Source organism: Poromitra crassiceps (genome assembly GCF_964638095.1).
Source record: "Poromitra crassiceps genome assembly, chromosome: 20".
Taxonomy (NCBI): domain Eukaryota; kingdom Metazoa; phylum Chordata; class Actinopteri; order Beryciformes; family Melamphaidae; genus Poromitra; species Poromitra crassiceps.
Window position 1 is genome coordinate 30,434,831 of NC_139637.1, and position 21,931 is coordinate 30,456,761.

Consider the following 21,931-nt stretch of genomic DNA (forward strand, 5'->3'; position numbering starts at 1 on the left):
TTTTAAATGAACATTAGGATGATGCTTGTCACGGAAAAATAACTCCACAAACGGAATAATATTAGTACAAAAGTTAAATTTGCTGTTACAATACTGTTGTGATATCATTATTTCATCTTAAGCATCAATATTTTCTCTTTTTCTCACTCACTTTCATGTCCTAAACCACTAAAGCAGATTAGGATCACAATTCATGTACTTACTTACTATCAATGAGCAGTAACTAGAATGTTATTGAGGGAAACTATGGCCTATTATTTGTAGAATATGGTCATGCAGGATAAGGCATTAATAAGTGCTTTACTATGACTAATATACAGCCAATATGTTACTAATATGCATGCTAATAAGCAACTAGTTACTGTGAATATGGGTACCTCAAGGCTACATGTACCCCCAAATAAAAAATAAATAAATAAATTGTACCATCGCTGCTTGGTCACACACACACAAACAATATAGAAAATGCTATGGAACTATAAACTATAGAAAACTAGAAAATACTCTGTTGTGACAATTTGATTTTATTTATTTATTCATTCATTAACTCATTGAGTGCCAATGACGACTTTAGTCATCAATTGCTTTAGTGACGTAGAGTGCCAAAGACGACTAAAGTCGTCAATTGCGTTTTTTGACGGTGGGACGTGGATCTAAGCCTCTTACATCGCCTCTTACAATATGGGAGCTATTGAATGTGTGTAACCTATTTTACAGAACCCTTAGGTGGCGACAGTGCTCTCCAGATTACAGAAAGGCGATGAAAAAACAAAGAAGAAGTCGTTGGGGAAACGGAAATCGCATCGCATCCGTATGCATCGATATGCTGAAGCATAACGTTAGCTGTGCCTGCAGCAGCCAATCTGCTCCCACAATTGAGCTCCTCCGTGTCCGCTGCGACAGCCCATCCGCATGATCAGCCGTGGAGTTGTTATTATTCTCAACTGGAAGCATAGGAGCCGGTGACAAACACACGCGGAACGCTGTAAAAAAGCTGGATGTCGCGCACCCTTCACTGTGCACAGCAAACTCAGCAGAGAGCCACCAGAGACACTCCCATACGGAGGAGGAGTGTGCAGTTGAGGGGTGGGAGGGGGGGGGCACGCAGAGCAGCACACAACACTGTGTGCTGACAGACCCAGACAGCAGGACAGGATTGGCAAACGCAAGCCAGAATATCTGATGCCCACCAGCAGCAAATCAAGACCAGCAAGAAGCTGCAACCAGCAGCGTACGCAGGGGCCAGCGCTGCTGGTTGCAGCTAAAAAATATTATTCTGCCAAACAAAATTCCCTGGCCTTCACTGTTTTATTGAAGGAAATTATTTTTGAGGTGTGACTACATCAGAAAATATTAGCTTCAGAGTCAGTGATGTGCTTGAAATGTTTAATTTCACAAAAGGCTCATTATCTCAGCTTCTAGAAAAAAATGGCTGTTTTTGGTTAAATCAAGCTATCTTCTCCGGCTCATAACTAAAGAACGGAAAATGGGATCAATAAACTTTTTTTTGCAGATGATAGAAGAGAGTCTCATCGTTCTTTGTGCGTGTTCAGTGTTTACATAGTAATATCACACAATATTCTGTGGGCCTCGAGAAATCACTGAAAACGCTCTGAAACTCTGGCACTGGGAGCGTCCGTTCTCCAAAAGTGGCTGGCACTCAATGAGTTAATGTATTTATTTATTTAAGTGGGACTTAAAAGAGCCACAAATACCCATAAGAGCTGTATGTGGCTCTTGAGCCTCAGGTATCACTGCCCTAGTACAGACAGTAGCCTACAACAATCCAGTAGATGAATGGTTATCAAAGCCAAATTATGTAGTTGCAGTTATTAAGTCAGTTTTATCATGTAATGCTATGCATTGCCTGATTGCATAGAAGACCCTTGTCAGTCAGTCAGCATGTGTGATCTGATCGATCAAAATTAAATTAGCAAATTACATTGGAGAGAGAGAGAGAGAGAGAGAGGTCCCTACTTGACAAATAAGATGGGGGAAAAACAGTAGGCTATAATACTTTGTTTTGGCCAATGGCCATTATGGCCACATACGTACCTGTTAGCCAGTGATATCTGTCTGTCTCAAATTAAGACCGGCGGTCTGTGTGCTGCTGTGCTGCCTGTGTCACACGTGTGCATGGGCTGGCAATCTGACATGTGCGGGACGGGTAACAGCGGGTTTGCTCTGCTTTGAAGTTTTGTTTCTTGGCTGCTGCTGCTGCCTTCAGGGGCGGCTTGGAAAGGCACCTGTCCACACAGTGGGCCATTAGAAATGCTGCATTCAGGGTCAGGAGAGCTCGGAAAAGGCAATACTCTTTGACTGCTGCCTTCGGGGGCCGCTTGGAAAGGGGATTTTCCAAACAGAGCGCCATTATAAATGCTGCATTCAGGGTCAGGAGAGGGCACTTTTTACAGACAGGGGAAAAGGGCAGGGGCTCAAGCCCCCTTTGATGTCTATAGGCTCTATTCTCCCCTTGGCCTTAGGCGCTAAAATGGCCTTAAACACCTGCCTACCACTGACTCGGGACGATAGCGTCATGTTTTTACACCCCGAAATGCGCTTAACGCTGAAGAGACGTGGCACAGTGCCAGAATAGGCATTTCGGCCTTAAATACCAGCCTAAAGTGATCTTCCCAATGGGCGTACATTTTGCGATAACGCTTTTGTGTCATAGTCATAGTTCTGTGGAGCCCAACATGACAAAAAAAAAATATATATATATATATATATATATATATATATATATATATATATTTTTAGGGCCCCTTCACCCGGTTGCCCTATGGTTAATCCGGCCTTGACCTTATAGGCTTAGCTTACATGTTACTGTGGCTGTGTCATGATCTAACCTTGTAAGCTTGACTTCCATGTACTGTGGCTGTGGCATGATGGAACCTGGGCTTGGCTTACTTGTTACTGTGGCTGTGTCATGATGTAACCTTATAGGCTTAGCTTACATGTTACTGTGACTGTGTAATGATGTAACCCAAGGCAAGGCAGACATTTTTGGGCGAAGCTTCAATATTCCACTAACTATCCAGGTTAAATCTGTGTTTTTATTTTACTGTACATCTCAGAACATTGGTTCTGGGATGGTGATGCCAATGGTGTTAGCATTGTCCATCCACATGTTTAACGTTAGCATTTGAGCTAACACTATTACAAACTATATCCAGTATGCACATTGCACATGCAACATTACTAATGTGATTAATATGACATATTTGGGTGATGTACCCCATCAAATTGCTGTAGCGGAGGCAACATTTTGGCAAGGGAAAATCTGGCATGGCCATTTCCAAAGGGGTCCCTTGACCTCTCACCTCAAGATATCTATATATAATTAGAATTAATTATATGGGTACCCACCATACTCACAAGTCTCCCCTTTACAGAAAATTGAGCTATATGCTTATTTGAAAAATGTAATGGAATACATTAAGTTCATTAAATGAATGGAAGCATTACAAAATGCATTTGAATATGAAAAATATAAATGTTGGTATAATAAACTTTAACTAGAATATCTACATTTGTAATTGTGCTTGCTGTCCTCGCCATGCACCGCCTACCTTGCAAGGTCCCTGCCCATGGAGCTAGGAGGACTAAGTAGTTATGGGCGGACCTATGTGAGGAGAAGCGGGAGGAGCCAAGGAATCCAGGGACAAAATAATTTTGATTGTAGACGCTACAGTTCAAATGTTATGGACCAAAACATAAAGTGGGCTGTTATAGCACCACCATCAGGTCAATAGGAGTATTGTTTTTAGATCAGAGCAATGAGTAAACGTGGGGCAAGCCAAGGAAACCTATGAAAAGATCATTTTGATTGGAGAAGCTACGGTTCCAAAGTTATGGACCAAAACGTAAATACGGTTGTTATAGCGCCACCGTCTGGTCAATCGGTGTGATTTATTTTAGGCCAGAGTAGACGAGTACGCTATGAACATATAGCCCCAATTTGGGAATAGTCGCTCTAATGGCTTGTGAGCTACAGGTAGGCTACTTGATGTTGCTACAGCGCCCCCTATAGGTGAAATGACAAAATATTTTTCCTATTGGCTCAGAGTACATCCGTCCACACAGTGCTGTAGTGGTAAAAAAAAACTGGGTAAACTATACTTTTGAGGCAGCTTTCTCACGGCACCGGCAGTATTATAACAGCGGATAAACTATAAGCTTCCGTGACCGATATACAAGACAAAATATGAGAGTAGAACAACTTAATCTGAATCATATAGCCCTATAAAGTATATCAGGGGGTGCCCCACATTTCTGAGTAACCAGCCAGATAGGAAAAGTAGCTGGCTATGGGATGGGCCTTGGACCAAGGGGGGTCCGGGGGGATTCTCCCCCGGAATAACTTTTTTTTACATTTTAAAGTAAAATTCGTCAACCTGGTGCATTTGAGAGCAAAATGAAGAGGCTAAATCTATGAAGAATTACACACATCTCTAATGTGTTGTGACTTTACAAATAATTAGGCCTAAACAATCAATATAAAATGTATTTACACATTGTACACAAAGTGCATTCATTGTGACAAATTTACAATTAACTCATTCACCGCCAATGACGTCTTTGACGTGTTATCAGCAATGGCCTTCCCCGCCAAGGACGTGTTTGACGTGTTTTTGTTTTTATTGGTGCAGCGCCTGCAGCAAACACTTGCCCAGCCTGTCACACAGACACAGGTCCCTGCCTTCAAAGGGTAGCCGACAGCACGCGATCAAACACATACCGCAGCTGTTGTTTTGAAATTGAGCAGAGGGAAAGCAGAGAACGGGTAACGCTTCCTTGTGCAGACAGGAGAAACGCAATTGAAACGCCGAGCTGGAGTCGCCTTCCTCTGTGCCAGCCAGGAGAAAACGGGAGAAAGTAATCAAGAGATGTGTTTGATCATCGGAGGAATGAGGAAATGATCGATCAGTTTGCGAGGGCGGTGAGGACGTGTTGAATAGCCGAGGGGAAAACGGGAACGATCATAGATATGACAGGGAGACATGGACGAGGACGGTGTACCAGAACAAATCAAAATAAACACAGGAACAGCTAGGCAGCAGCGGGCAGAAGGCACTCACAGCAGCCCGCTGTCCTTCTCAAGAGCTCTTGAGTTGGTTCATGAAATCGCTGGGCTGCTCGCCCTCCAGTGTTGCTCCTGGCCAATCCCAGCGCCACAGGGCGTGGTTATTGCTTATCCTATGTTGGGTTAGAAATCTAAAAGGGGGATCGTGTGTGTGTGTGTGTGTGTGTGTGTGTGTGTGTGTGTGTGTGTGTCTGTCTGTCTGTCTGTCGGTGTGTCTGTCGGTGTGTCTGTCTGTCTGTCTCTCTGCACACTCACACCGAGTAAACTGTATTGTTGAATGTAAAAAAAAAGCACTTCATGTGTGTATATATATATATATATATATATATATATTTTTTTTTTTTGTCATTTGTGTCCTAACGAATAATATTTACATGTCTGATGTCAATACAGTTCAAAATAAAAGAATTGAGAGTGAGTTATGCCTGAGATTGTGCCCTTTTACAAAAATGCTTTTTTCTCCCTTTTCTCTTCCCAGACAGGCTTTTTTGGTGAACATGGGGTGTATAAAAAGGGTTATAAGTAGAGTACAGAACATGCTAAAAGCTAACTTTCTTTTTGGGGGTGAAAGTAGAGACTTAGATCTTCATTTCGAGGTATTGGACATCACTGTAGTCCTAGTACAGAATTTACTGTGGGTCTTGAAAGATGACCAAACATTATGGAAATACTTGGCCTGTGCCAAAAATGCCAGTCAGATATTGGCAGTGAATGAGTTAATATCCAGCCAGAATCATTGCAAATGGATGTTCAAAGTAACAGTTAGCAATAGCATTCAGTTAATCAAGGCGTAATGACATTAGCCAGAGCAGTGCAAATGAATAACATTAGCTTGATTGAGCTCAGGACATCAAGCTTCAATCATTGCTACTTGACAACAATAATGTCAGGCATAATCTGACTAACTGATTTAACAAGCAATTTACCATTTGCAACCTCTATTCTTCGTTTTTTCGGGTTATGTGTGAAAAACGGATGAATGTCCATTCTGCTTCTTCTGCGTCAGAAATTGTCACGTTGTCTTAATTGCGTGAAGAAGAAAATCACCTGCATGCCGTAGTTCGCCCTCGGCGTTTCGCGAATAATAAAACATTTTGTGAATTTGCCGGCAGCCAGGCCAGGGGTAGCCTACAGATCTCGGCATAACAAACACCAGTATGTTCCTAGATAGTTTTCAACATGGTCGTATTGGATTTATACAGTAGCACCTGGACTATTCAAGTTGCACCTAATGTTACAAACTGTTACTTGATCAGAGGGAAATCAATCATGTCTCTTACACCAGTGATTCACTCTTCAGTTGTAAAACGGTAGGCCTATATGATTTTCTCCACTCCTCCTGACACACATTTTTAACCAACCTACGTTCAGCTCACCATGAGCTGGTCTCCAAATGTGCATTGCGCATCGCTGGCACAATGGCACCGTCAAGTTGTTTGAGGGGAGCGCTGTCTGGGCAGGCGAGCGCAGCTCGAGAAAGGCACCAACGTGACCGGGGCCGTGTACCTTTCCCGCGGAGTGCACCACAAGTAGTAGGCTACGGTTTGCGGAGCTCCTGGTCAGTGCCATGTGTCATTTTTTTTCTTTTGTTTTGGTGTGTGATGTGCTTGGCGTGGTCTCAGCATCAACGGAGTTTACTCAAACTTTTTAAAACTCGTGCAATAATAAGTGCATAAACGATTTAAAAATGTGAGTAAACTATCTTAACACATTCACTGCCAGCCGTTTTTTTTTTACTGTAGGTAGGTTCTGCCAGAGGGTTTTTTTGAGGATTCTGGCTCATCTTTCAAGACCCGAGGATTCTTTTCTGCTAAGATTTTGTGAACACACAATATCTCAAAAGAACTAATAGAATGTGTGCTTTCTCTGTCTAAAAGAGTTAGTTTGTAGAGTTAGTAGTTATGTAAGCATTAGCAGTTGAATACAGCATGGTTTCAGCGTCTGAAAAATTATTCTGAGATAAACGGCTTTTTGTGAAATTCGATAGAACAGTCACTTTAACCATTCATTTTTGGCATCAGTAAGACGTCAGACATCTAAACAATAGTTTTGAACAGTAATTTCCTCCATAACAGCAGGAAACACCCCTCTCCTTCAAACTCCTCCCTCCGTGTGTGTTCTTCTTGGCTGCAGCGGGCGTGTCACAAGCTCGTTTCTGTTGCTGCTGTAACCTCGCGTCACCAGGCTCACTGCTTCTGCTGCTGCTGCCTGTCTGCTGGCGGCCGCTGTGCAAGTCTGGATGGGCTCGCTCGTTTCTTGTGGTTTCGGTTGAGAGCTTTGATGAAGCTTTTGCGATTCTGGTCTTATTTATGCTGCGTGTTTCAAAGTGTGTTCCACCCGTAATCTATTATGCAAATTTGCAATCCCGCACCGCCAGCAATCAGCGCGAAAACGAAAGCGTTTTCGCCAATCCATTTTCATGAGAATGGCTTCCTCACACTGCTTTTTGCTTGCCTTCCTCTAGTCTGGGAGAGCACTGTCGCCACTTAGTGGGTCAGTGGAATGGGTTGTACATGTTCGGTGGCTCCAATATTTATATAAGAGATGTAAAAGGGTTAGATGTACATCCCACGGTCAAAAAATTTTTTTTTTTTTTTGACGTATTAATACGTCATTGGCAGTCAACCGTTGGATTTTTTTTGACGGATTAATACGTCATTGGCAGTGAACGTGTTATAAGGTGCCTAAACCTGAAGTTTGGAAGTGGATTATATCGCAACGGTGCAGTCTTTTCGGAAACCGCGAAATCAGTGTTGTGCAGGACAGTCCCCACTTGATGATTTGGTTTGGTGAAGATTTGACAACATTTCAAGGAGGAATCGCAAAAAAACTGTTTTGGACAAAATTCAAAATGGCGGGAAATCTAGTCAGACGAAAATGGGCGTGGCCTATATGAGTACATGCGGAACGACCCAAGGAATCCAGGGAAAAAAGATGTTTAATTGTCAACGTTACGGTTCAAAAGTTATGGACCAAAATGTAAAGAGGGCTGTTATAGCGCCACAATCAGTTCAATTGGTGTACTCCTTTCTTGGATAGTAAAAGGCCTCTCTGGGAACCTCCCTACAAGGGTTGGTCGCTCGAGGCCATATGGTTTCTGAGATACAGCTAATTTAATGCAAGCTTTTGCCAGATTTATCGAAACCCCATTCAAGTCAATAAGAAAAAAACTTGCACTTAATCGCGAATAGCGCCCAAACTGCTTGACCAAACCCTTAGAAATGTCATAGCAACTCTTTCCTCAATGAGCCGCACGTTTTGAGTTCTGGCATGTCTATGTGGTGTGAAAACTGTGCGAGTTATTACGTCCTAAAAATTTGGCAGATCGAAAAATAGGAGTTAAAAGATTGTGCCTTGCTTTCATCAAGCACAATAATTACCAGTATATATTTTGTCCTTTTCATCAAAATTAGTAGCATTAATTGGGAGTGATGGTGTTACAGAAGGCTACTGGTGGAAGTGCATGGTCACAATCTGGCCCTCTGGTAGAAATGTTTTTTGTGTGTGGCCCTCTCTATCATCAAAGTTGCCCATCCCTGATGTAACCTTATAGGCTTGGCTTACATGTTACTGTAACTTGTCATGACGTAACCTTATAGGCTTGTCTTACATGTTACCATGACTGTGTCATGATGGAACATTATAGGCTTAGCTTACATGTTACTGTAACTTGTCATGATGTAACCTTATAGGCTTACATGCAATGTTGTTGGTTTTGTGGGGTGTGGTGGGTAAGAGCTAGGGCCATGGTTTAAGAGTCACGGTTCACTACTGCAGAGTAGAGTATGTTTGGTTCTGATCCATGGTGGCTGGATGGAGACCCAGGTAGGTGGAGTCTGGCTGCAGAGTAGAGTATGTTTGGTTCTGATCCATGGTGGCTGGATGGAGGCTCAGGTAGGTGGAGTCTGGCTGCAGAGTAGAGTAAGTTTGGTTCTGATCCATGGTGGCTGGATGGAGGCTCAGGTAGGTGGAGTCTGGATCAGATCTGGAGGCTGCAGCAGAGTTTGCATAGATGGGAATCTGCAACAAATAACATTAAGTTCAGCAAGGTGACAAGACATGACAGCACAGGTGGAATACAGTGGTCGCCATGGAAAGAGTCCTCCATCTTACATGTATCCCATATTTTGTTATAGCTGTGCCTTTTCATTCATCATATTCCCTACTTCTTTAGTTTTTATTCTTTATGGGGCATTGGTTCATGATAAGATTGGTGCAGTTTATGCTCTATTAAGACGGTGTCTGATAAGGACTGCATATTCCGTATTCCAAATGATTCTATTGATGCCGCCTAAGAGATAAAGGGCTCTATCTTCCCAAAAGCGGTAATTTAGTGTGGGGATAGATGGCATTATTCTATCGTCAGCAGCGCGCAATTACTTTGCCCTAAGAGCTTTGAAAACCACCTCTAAAGCTGTGTTCACACCGAGATATTTATTGTTCGCTCTGTCGCTTGATTCAACCCTTTGGAATCGCTCTGTCGCTGTGATTAAATCGCTCATCAACAGGCACACGAATTGACGGACATGTGGGGGATATAACATTACGCAATGTCATGCTGTTTGTCCACTACGAGCCCCCGTCGTTGTTTACAAGCTAAGCCTATCAGCGTGCTCCTAATGCGAGCTCCATACCGGTAGTACAGACTTCACTTCATGTCAGCTGTCAGCCTGTTAATCACTTGTCAATGCGGTTTGTTGCCACACAATAAACCAGCGGTTTGTTCCAAGCCAGTGTGATCCTTGACTCACTCTCACACGGCAGCCAATCAGCGTTGAACAGCGAGCGACTGATGCCAGCGTATTTTCGCTCGAGTTGGGATATTTCATCACAAGCGTATTTTCTCCCTGTCGCTCTGTCTCTGCCGCTCGGACACCCAGCGATTTTTCTCCCGGGCGAATATACGCTCAATCGCTCGTTTGCATTGACTTTGTATGTAAACTCGACGCCAGCGAAAAACTTTAATAGGTCGGTGTGAACGCAGCTTTAGGCACAAAAACACTGGCTGCACTTGATCGTGTACCATAATCTCCGCGGTGCGCAGCGCAGAAACGTCATTGCGCATGGACGTTTCACGCGAGGACATCAAATTCTGCTGCTAAAATTGGGTAACCAGCAGATTATTCTGTCAGGCAATCAACTATAATTCACTGAGAAACTTTTATCACATTGCAAGGAGGGGTTATGGTAAATGAATTGAGGAAACTTGTACATTGTAGCCTACTTGCAATAGGCTATTCACCTTCACCTGCTATAACCCGGAGGCATCACAGCCGATCTGGCACAAGCCTTGGCACGAGTCGAGTTTGAATTGAGTCCACTGTAAATTCACCAATCTTTTCTTTTGTCTCCGCCGTTTACCCGCTGCAAACACGTTTTTATTGTCCCACCCCAGTCAACAAAATAACCCGAATTGCATCAAAACTCAGATGTTTTTAACAGGTATATGATGTGATGGTGTCGTTATGAGATAGGGATAATATATACAGTCAATAGGCCTACACTTCCAAATTACGCATGGGGAGAAGTACAGCATGGACATTACATTACATGGACTGCGAGACGGGAATCTGATTGATGTAACACCCAGGCATTGCCAGGTCACACCTGTGAATAATTCTGGTGGTTAACACCGCAACGCTTCTAATCTGCGCTTGTGACCGTTGTTGTGATAAATTATGCTCCCCGCGAGTATGGCATCCTCATGAGATTTTGGAGCTGTTTTAACTTAAAAATAGGGAGGTCATGTCTACCCAAAAAATTATATAATTTTTAAACAGATATGTTTTTGTATAAATCATTACAATTGTGCTCCCGTGAGGTGGGGATGCTTTTTTTTTGTTGCTGCTGGGCGTGGGTGCAAAACTCGGCATACCACCTGGACAAATGCGCAAGGCGGACCGTTATGTTGCCTGCATTAAGGCACGCGCAAACAGGTGTGCAAGCGCTAATAGGGGATATCGCCTGTACAAAGATAGGGCACAAAGACTGCTTATCAGTCTATCAGTATGTTGCGTGATGTCATCCCTTGTGACGTATGCACAGCGCTGTCTGATTGATTATTTAGAGCACCTGTGAATGCCGACCCGGTAACACACAACGAGACAAGAATTGGAGTAAGAGAGATGCTGCTAGCAGATGGCTAACACACGGCAGTGGTCTTCACAGATCCAGAATGACGGACCCGGACCCTAATGGACCCGGGAAATTTGTTTCCGGACCCGGATTGGACCCATCTATTATTAATAAGCTGAGACAGAACCGTATAGAACCGAGCATACGGGACCCGTACAGAACCGAGAAATACCGAGGCAGACACTAGCAGTGCCGATGTCAAAGTTGCTTGCTAATTGCCATTACAATTTGTATAAATAAAACGTTGTGCATCTTTCTTACCTAACGTTATAGCATTCTCCCCTGGTTGCTCCTGCCAGACACTGCAGACAGTGCCTGACCGTGACGTAATGCATAATCCATTCAATGACCCTTGCCAAGAAAGTTTGTAATAAAAATAAATCCATGTTTTCTGTTATTCTTCTTGCTGATTGAAAACCATGGCTAACGTTAAAGGGACACGCCAACATCTTCACTTCACTGTGCGTGCATCAGAACGTGAGTTTAGATAGCACTACAAAGGCAGTCTATGGCACCGCCGCTCAGTCACCCAAAACACACATTCCAACAGCTCCAGAAACGCTTACATGTACATGTTGTGACCTGTGTACTCACCACGACATGATGAAATAATAACTAGGGGTGTTAATGATTAACCGATAGTCGGTTAACTGCCGTTAAGAATGTAACCGATTAAAATTAATTAACTGTTTTGACCGTTGTATAATAGGTAGATCCATGGTTGTATGTATCGTCTCAATGTCCAGAGCTTACACTGTGTTATTCCACCAGTCCAGCAGAGGGCATACCTCACGTAAACAATAGAACGAGCGGTCACGTGAAGAAGTAGTCACATGATCGGTGGACTGGAGAGATTCAGGAAACAAACAGACTGAGAGAAGGAGAGACCAGATAACAATAGCAAGATGAGCGCGCCTTCTAGTGTTAGCAGCAACAAAAGAGCAAAACGCAGTGCAGTGTGGGAGCATTTCACACTAATGTTGGCGAAAATGCCAAGTGTAAATATTGTGACGCCGTTCTCAAGAACCACTCTAGTACGTCGTCAATGATATACCACGTTAAAACTCAGCACCCGACGATTGCAGTGGCAGGCGAAGATGGAACATCGTCCTCCCAGCAAACTATCGTATCTCTAATAGCCAAGAGAAGCTGTAGTGAGAAAATAACAGAGGATTTGCTTTATGGTGGAAAAGGACATGCCATTAAGCGTGGTCGAGGGAAAGGGATTTTGCGAGCTACTTGGCTTGATTGAACCAGGCTATAGCGTCCCGTCGAGAGGCACAATAACTACCCATATTGAGAAGCGGTACACAAAACATAAAGACGGGCTTAAGGAGCAGCTACGTTCAGCTGGGAGACCGCCTTCCATTCCGAAACACCACCGTTCCGACACCCCCCCACTCAGTAACCCCCCCATTCCAAAATTGAAATTGATTTAACCCCCCACTCCAAAACCCCCCCACTCCGAAATTGAAATTGATTTAAAACCCCCCCACTCCGAAATTGATTTTCAAGTCCATATTTCTCCGAGCTTCCTGCATTCCTGCAGCTTGAAATAAACGTTTCAACTCATTGTTTTTTTTATTATATGTCACTGTCTTCATATTTCGCTATAGCAGTAAACACGAGCCTGCTGCATTCAGATAGATACAGGAATGTGAACGTTGGATAAATCCTAAAATCAGCTGTGGATCACAGACATGTTTGCACTCTGTGTTGTTCAGAATGGCGCGAGCCGCTGCTCAGGGACTGGGCACAGCTGACCCGCTTGCTTTCTCCCCCACTCCGCAAAGAAATAGGCTACACCTTGACAAGGCACACTCTAGTTAAGCGCGTATCGGGCCCGGAGCAGTGTTTTTATTTTTATTTTTTGGCACACAGACTTTCCACTCTGCTGGTCTAAATACCAGGTGTGGTCTTGCGCATTCCTGGCTTGCAGTTTTCTGCAGGTGCACAGAGATATCTCTACAATCACTAAACATTGTTCATTTATGTTGTCTTGCCATACAGTTTGTTAAGTTTGTCAAATGCGTAATCCGAGAGCACAAGGATCTGTTCCACAGCAGCATATTCAACTGATTACTTATATCTCCTGACACGCTGACAGGATCTAATCATAAATGATGTTTTCTACACATCTAAAGGTGAGCTGTTACACACGCCCACATTCATACCGTGAAAAGTGTTTGAAAAAAATGTATTGTAACTTTGAGTCAAATGCTCACAGTTGAATAAGGTTCATTGAGTCATATTAGCAAGATGAGGACGTTCTTATTTGTGAATGCCAGTCGGGTTGAACTGATTTTGTTTTATGAAAATCTGATGAAATTTAGCTTCCCCATTCCCGATGGTCTAGCACCGCCTATGCATATTTTCAAAAAAAAACAATGAGTTGCAGTGTTTGATGCAGGAAACTCGGAGAAATATGGACTTGAAAATCAATTTCGGAGTGGGGGGGTTTCGAAATGGAGGGGATGTCCCCATTCGGAATAGCGGTGCCTTTAAAAAAAATGGGAAAACCCCTCCATTACGAAGAATGGAGGTCGATCTTCGGAGTGGGGGGGTTTAGAAAAGGCAGGGTGTAACCGTTCAGCTGACAAGGTGGCTATAACAACTGATTGTTGGACGGCTTTAACCACCGAGAGTTACATCACTGTAACATGCCACCACTAGGGGTGGGAATCGTGGAGTAACTCACGATACGATATGGTCACGATACTTGGCCCTCGATAACGATATTATCACGATACAGCGATTCTGCGATAATCGATATATTGGAAGAAATTTAACCTACGATACATCACGATATCTGTGTAACTGAAGAGAAAAAAATACCCCTAAAAGGCAAGAAGCAGGTATTATGTATTTATTAGCAGAATTGACATGAACTCTCTCAGAGTTCACTCACTCATACCATTTTCGATACCACGGAGGAAAAGTGACACATTAAGTCTTTTTATTATTATTATTAAAACAAGAAAACCTATATAACCTACAGTACCGTAAATTCCGGACTATAAGCCACGGCTTTTTTCCCGTTTTTTGGGCTTTTTTGGCCCCTGCGGCTTATATAACGGTGCGGCTTATCTATGGATTTTTTCAGAAAAAAAAAAACGGAATTCTCTCTTCTTTAGCACTCTTTCTAACTATAAATCCACTTCTGTTTTAATTTCCTCTCTTGCCCTCTTTTCACCACACTGTATGACACTGTGTGCACTGTAAAAAAGAAACACAGGTGGTGTTGTGTTATGTTGTTTTGTTGAAATGTTAATAAATGGGAGCTTCCTCAAACAGCCATCTCTTTCCCGACAATCCCCTCTGTGCATGAACCCTTACATATGGTAATTAAACATTAAAACACAATAAAAAAAAAACAAAAAAAAAACATTAAAACACCCGCGGCTTATAGTCCGGTGCGGCTTATATATGTAAAAAACAGTCAACTTTGCAGGTGCGGCTTATACACCGGTGCGGCTTATAGTCCGGAATTTACGGTACCTACCTATATAATTTCTAAAAGTAGATATTAATGATCAAACATTTCCATTCATGTAGCCTACAGTATTTATGTTTTTGTTTCAACTACAAACATAAATAAACGTCAACTTGAAACTATGTTTCAACTACCACACACAGCATAATATTTTAGCCTGTTTATTAAAAAAAAAAAAAAAAAAAATTAAATAAACATATCGATACTTGGTGCCAGTGTATCGATAACGTATCGCAAGTGGAAATATCGCGATACCGTGAGTATCGATATTTTGTCCCACCCCTAGCCACCACATCAACGAAGATTGGGAGTTGAAGTCAGCGGTTCTGCTAACAGACGCCCTGCCGGTGCGACACACAGCCGACAACCTAGCTCTGAAGTTGAATGAGTCTGTAGAGGCGTGGGGGCTCCCTGGTCGAGTCATAGCCTGCGTCCACGACAACGCCAGTAATATCCACTCGTACCACATGGCTGTCCGTCGCATGCTTTGCGCACACGTTACAGCTGGCCATTAATGATGGCTTTGCATGTCATCTCCAACGTGTCATCTCTGCAGCTGGGAAGCTGGTCAGCCTTTTTAATCACAGCACGGTGGCATCGAAAGCACTGCAGGCCAAGCAAACACAGATGAGACTACCCCGTCACAGCCTGATACAATCCTGCCAGACGACATGGAACAGTATCTGTGACATGTTTGAAAGGCTGACAGAGCAGCGCTGGGCCGTAACCGCTGTGTTGTCTGATCGCTCACTGACCAAACTCCAAGAGTGTTGGAGCTCAAAGATGAACACTGGCAGCTTATGGAGGATGCAGCACCTGTGTTGGATGCCCTCGCTTGTACCACTACGGCTATGTCTTCTGAAAAAACAGGCCTCGATCTCAAACACGTACCCATTCACCTTCGGTCTGATCAACTCCCACCTCATGAGAAACGAGGATGACAGCCCCCGGATCGTGGAGTTCAAGAACAAAGTGCGGGCCTCGCTGTCTGAACGAATGCTGGTAATTACCTCTCCTGCACTAATTGCGTTGCTTTTGCTTATTTTACCGTAGTTATCCTGGATTAGCATTTTGTAATTTCAATAATTGTTATTATTGTTTGTGTGCACACAGGTTCAGTCCCCCAGCTTGATGTCATCACCAGCACTGATTGCGACCATGCTAGACCCTCGCCATAAACACCTTGGATTTCTTAGTCCAGAAAATAGACTGCTTGCGAATAGCAAGCTGGAAGAACTATCAGCAGCAGTGCCACTGCCACCTGACAGTGCTGCCAGTGCCAGCCGAGATGAAGACCAAGGAGGGATAGAGATCTCTGATTCTGAGGCGCCGCCGCCCGCAGCCCCCCTGCCCCGGGCGAGGCGCACGGCAAACTCAGCCATGGCACTACTGCTTGGAGAGGAGTACATGTCGGGTGTATCCAACACCGCTGAGGCAGAGATCAAAAACTTCCTTAGGGACAACCCTGCTCCTCTGGAAGTAAACCCCATTGACTGGTGGAAGGCGAGCACAGCACGATTCCCGAGGCTGGCCAAGTTAGCCAGGCAATATTTGTGCATCCCAGCGACATCAGTCCCATCAGAGACTGGACTTACAGTGAACAGGCTACGCACACGACTCACCCCTGAGCACGTAGATATGCTCATTTTCATGAATAAAAACCAGTAAGTCTTACACTGCTCTCACACAACAAGCCACTCTTGACTGCGCAGTTGGTTAGGCTGTGTTAGTGGATGTAACGTTACGTTTAATGAAGAGAGGTCTGGACTCTGCACATTTATTATTTAATTGTATACAGCAGAACAGCACTTTATATTATTTATTTTAAAAGATGTTTGGGCAGTCAGTCTGTTATATACAGTACAGTAACAGTAGGCTATGTTGTTTAACTTAGACCAGGTTATTTTAATTTTCCTTTTATGCACTAAATGCACAGCACTTTTATTGTTTGTTTAAAAATAAACTATTTTTCTGTGCTCACAACTTACTCTGAGTCCTGGCCGGGTCTGTCATGACCGCGCAGGTTAAAGTGGTTGTGAGTGTGACTGTGACTAGGTTTTGCACTTTGTTTAAAAAAAAAAGCGTTGGCCTGCCTTGTTGTTATATCTCTAGAGAAATGTCAGAGCATATTTTATTGTGACTGAGCCTGCTGTGACGTTAAATAAAACAAACTGAGAATTGAAAAAGCACCTGTGTGCCTCAGGCAAATGAGGAAGTAACTGGTTGCTAGTTCCCACTATGGATTTACTTGCTGTTTGTGACAACAAGCCTCACGTGCGGTGCGCGCTGTGTTTTCATGTGTTTCTCTCGTGATCAGCGCTGATCACGGGTCTTCTCGGATCCACTCGGGTGTTACACATAAGGATAAACAGACCCGGGACCCGTGGTGATAGAATAGGACCCGACCCGGACACAATTGACCATCATAAAATGTGGATCCGGCCCCGTACGGGTCTCGGATCGCGTCCTCTGTCCTCGGATCCGAGTAGACCCGTGAAGACCTCTAACACATGTGTTACGACTGTGTCGTTTGTTTTTCTTCTTTTCTTTGTGAATTATATAGTTTATATGTAGACTCGTCAATGGACTGAGAGTCCGGTCCATTTTCCTCGTCGGACGGGCACATTAGCTATTTCCGTGACATACTTCCTGGTTGCGCGTGTTTATCTTGTTGTCGACAGTGTCTTTGGCTCAGTCTTTCCCAGGTGCAGCTGGTTGGAGATTTGAGTGGACTGATTACATACACCAGTTGCTGATTGGATAGCAGCCCTGTCTGTCTGCCTACATAGAGGACTCATTCCAACATGACAACAGAGTTGTACTGGAGTGTGAGACCAGTACCCTCTCATCCACGCATTTACACCTTGTTTCATTCAATTTGTTTCCTTTGTGCATTTTGGTCTTGTTTTATAAATCATGTTCGTTTCTTTGTGTGTAGCAGGAGTGAGGCGCTACCTATTGTGGTAAGAAACAGCAGTGCCGGCCGGGGTTAACATCAGGTATCGGTGAAGGCGGCGGCCTGCTGGACCAGATTTCCTTGTCATTAGAGCTTCCTGGTTCCTTCTTCATTTTTTGAGCAATAAACATTTTTTGTTGCAAATTTAATACTGTTTCTGTGCAGTTCATGTTGCGGTCCTAACGCTAGACTTGGAGCGTAACACATGGAACAGGTGACATGCCATCGGGCATAGCAGCAGAGAAAGACTGCCAGATTATCCACATCGCAACATAAAGGATTGGATGCTTGCCCAACCCTGATCTTTAGCGTGATTAAGCAACCGATGGAGTGAACCTCGATAGCTTAGCCTTTGGATAGGATCTTGCTGGTTCCACTGCAGTACTTAATACAACCAATGGTGGATCAGAGCATCTCATGTGCATACATAACTGTTAAAGATAAAGTTAATGTTAATGTTTATAAATATTACATGGTGTTAGATTTACAACCGGCCCTTTAAGGGCAACAGTATCGCTGATCTGGCCCAGAATTAAATTGAGTTTGACACCCCTGTCTAAACAGTTGATCAATTTTAAAGGATTTCACATTTTCCAAAATGATGCAATTACAGTTATTATTACTATGAATTAGGAATTCACAGAGTAGCAATGACAGTAAAAAATAATAGATACAAAGGGGGAAAAGTCACCTCCAGGTTCCTGGTACTTGAGATTCCCCTGGTGTTCGAACCTGTGGACAGACAGTACAACAATTTGTGTGTGTGTGCGTGCGTGACTGTGTGTGTGTGTGTGTGTGTGTGTGTGTGTGTTTGTTTGTTTGTTTGTTTGTGTGTGCGTGCGTCACTGTGTGTTTTGTGTGCGTGCGTGACTGTGTGTGTGTGTGTGTGTGTTTGTGTGTGTGTGCGTGCGTGCGTGACTGTGTGTGTGTCTGTGTGTGTGTGTGTGTGTGTGCGTGCGTGACTGTGTGTGTGTGTCTGACTGTGTGTCTTACCAGGAGGAGGTCTTGTAGTCCTCCGCCTGCATATGAAAAAGATGACCAGTCCTATTATGGTAACCATGACAACCAAGGCCATGCCCACGCCCACATACAGCATCACACCTGCAGCAGGTTCAGCGGGACAAGGTGGTGTTAGACTGACACACTTCACTCCTCTACAGAGAGGTCAAAACATCTACACATGTCAGCTATGGTCTTTGTTGAGCAGTATAATAAAGTATTGTTGTAAAAAATGTAACTAAATTATAAATCATCACATCTATTGCAATAACAGCTATCTATCACAGCTATGGCTGCGATTGGAATCACAGCTACTGTATTCTGCCCTGCAAAGTTAAAAGGGGGTAACTCAATGTTTTTTTTTTGTCAAAAATGAGTTTTTGTCATTTTTGTAACATTGAAGATCTGCTTTATCATGTGGAAAAATATCTTGAGTCAATTGTGTTGTTTTTTTGGGAGAAAATAGGGGGTCATATTTACAGTAACTTCCAAAAGCCCTAGAGAAGCCAAGCCAGACTGAGGTAACATCAGTTACGGTTGTTTGGTTTGACTGCACTCTGAATGCTCTGCCCTGCAACGCAAAAAGGGGGTAACTCACCAGAATGCACAGGTTGAGTTGATGAGTTACATTACTGGGCAGGCCTAATGTCATGATTGTGACATCGGACCAATACCACCCCCACCCACACAAACACCCACACCACCCACATTAACTCCCAAGGTTGCCAGCTCATACGACATTAACCCCCTAACCCTTATACATTAACCCGCGAGGCACCTCATATGACATTAACCCCCGAGGCTCCAGCTCATACAACATTAACTCCTGAGGCGCCAGCTCATACAACATTAACTCCTGAGGTACCAGCTCATACAACATTAACTCCTGAGGTGCCAGCTCATACCACATTAACCCCCGAGGTACCAGCTCATACAACATTAACTCCTGAGGTACCAGCTCATACAACATTAACTCCTGAGGTGCCAGCTCATACCACATTAACCCCCGAGGTACCAGCTCATACAACATTAACCCCCGAGGTACCAGCTCATACAACATTAACCCCCGAGGTACCAGCTCATACAACATTAACCCCCGAGGTACCAGCTCATACAACATTAACCCCTGAGGCGCCGCGCATATGAAATTAACCCCAGATGTGCCAGCTCATATGACATTCACCCCCGAGGCACCAGCTCATATGACATTAACCCCAGAGGTGCCAGCTCATATGACATTCACCCCCGAGGCACCAGCTCATATGACATTAACCCCCGAGGTACCAGCTCATATAAAATTAACCCCAGAGGTGCCAGCTCATACGGCATTATCCCCCGAGGTGCCGCTCATATGAAATTAACCCCAGATGTGCCAGCTCATACCACATCAACCCCCGAGGAGCCAGCTCATATGACAATAACCCCCGAGGCGCCAACACACAGACACACAACGGGCCAACAAGAGTCCCTTTTAGCTTTGCAGGGCCAAAGTGGTCGTTTTGACACTCAGCGCTACTCATTACAACAACAAAAAAATGCTACAATAATACATATTGTATAAAAGAACGCAGAAGACCAAAGAAGGTTCACAGTTTGGTACTTACATATATGCCAGTATAAGATTACTTCAACCAAACTGAACATCATCATCATAAAGGCCTTACCTTCTAGTCTCGCTAGCATTTAGGGCTTTCATGGAAACGGGCACAAATTAATTTTTGTACCTGTTTTTCCTAGCTAGGGGAGCATGGAGCCGGAGGCCGGATGGGAGTGGCTCATACTCTGAGCTCAGCGGATGGACATCGTCTGAGCAGATGGCCCTAGCTTTTTTCTGCACCTGTTTGTTAAAAATATGATCTAGGCTGCTAAAATGGACCCCGGCTATTTTTGATGCCGTCTTCACTATCTTCCCAAGGGAGTTCTTGTCTTTGGTGCAGAGGTTACCATACCAACAGACAATAGAGAAGGAGATGACAGACTCAATAAAGGTGCTATAGAACAGCTTCCTGAGACAGAAAAGGTGCTGTTGACCTTTTTTGCACAGCATATCAGTTTAGATCAAATTTCAACGTCGATTAGTGTGCCCAGATATTTAAAGTCAGTGACCAGGTCAACTGTCTGACCGTCTACAATACTTCCCTGGGGAACAGAGAGAACATCTAAAATCAATACACATCTCTTTCTTTTTGGAAACGTTGAGCTGTAAGAAGGCATCCTCACACCAGAATACAAAGTCGTTAATTACCTGGCCGTGGCCAACTTCATCATCGTCGAACAGGCTGACAATGAATCGTCAGTATACTTGATAATGAATCTGTCAGCATAGCGGCTACGACAATAACATTTGTACAAACAAGCAGATAAAACGCAACCCTGAGGCGAGCCGGTGGAGGATGATAATAAACTAGACCGAATCCCATTTACCCTAACTTGGTGAGATCTGTTAGTAAGGAAATCTAAAATCCAGCCAACAAGACATGAATCCAGACCAAAGAACATGGGGCTGAATGGTATTGAGTGTAGATGAGAAGTCAACAAAAAGCAATCTGGCGTGATTCTTACTCCCTTCAAGATGCTTGTAAAGGAGGTCTAGTACAGTAAAGGCAGGTTTATGACATCACTGATGACATCATCACTGGGATTTATGACATCACTGATGATGTCATTAGTGGGACAGACAGACAGAGCCATAGCTCCCATTTATATACTGATGATGATGTATTCTGTATGAAAGAATGTACATGTACAGAGATCTATTATTTAATCATTAATTATCATAAAAAAAATTATATTGGCAATAAAACATTTACAAACCAAGAAGGCCATACTGTACCTGCAGCCTGCTGTTGACACTGTTGGGTTGTACTGAGAGGTGAGGAGAGGGTGGACCTTCCTATTGTGTCTGTTGTTATTGTTGTTGTTGTTGTTGGTGGTGGTGGTGGTGGTGGTGGTGGTGGTGGTGTTGTTGTAGTATCAGGACTGACAGTGGAGGTTTGTGTTGAAGAGGTTGGAGCTGTGAACAACAAACTCAATCCTGATATCATGAGAAAGATAGCAGGCTCCTTTTCACATGAACAGTGGTAACATACAATTTTAATAAAGACAAATAAATGCTATGAGGATATTTAAGAAATATTTTCGAATTTGTATTAATTATTACATTAGTATTAGTATTATTACATAAATAGTAATTGTTAAATGTTAAAAGTGGTAATTTTGCATTTGCGCTTGTTTTGTGCTCGTTTAATGCCGCATGCAATGC

The 21,931-nt window shown here is 43.5% G+C and overlaps 1 long non-coding RNA gene across 1 annotated transcript; it reads right to left on the reverse strand.

Moving 5' to 3' along the window:
• Positions 1-9,043: 9,043 nt before the first annotated feature.
• LOC310795196 lies at positions 9,044-21,628 on the reverse strand. Its single transcript, XR_014553613.1, has 4 exons — positions 21,503-21,628; positions 18,664-18,771; positions 18,362-18,402; positions 9,044-9,106 (listed from the first exon to the last, which is right to left on the reverse strand). It is a non-coding gene; the product is annotated as an uncharacterized lncRNA (long non-coding RNA).
• Positions 21,629-21,931: the final 303 nt, after the last annotated feature.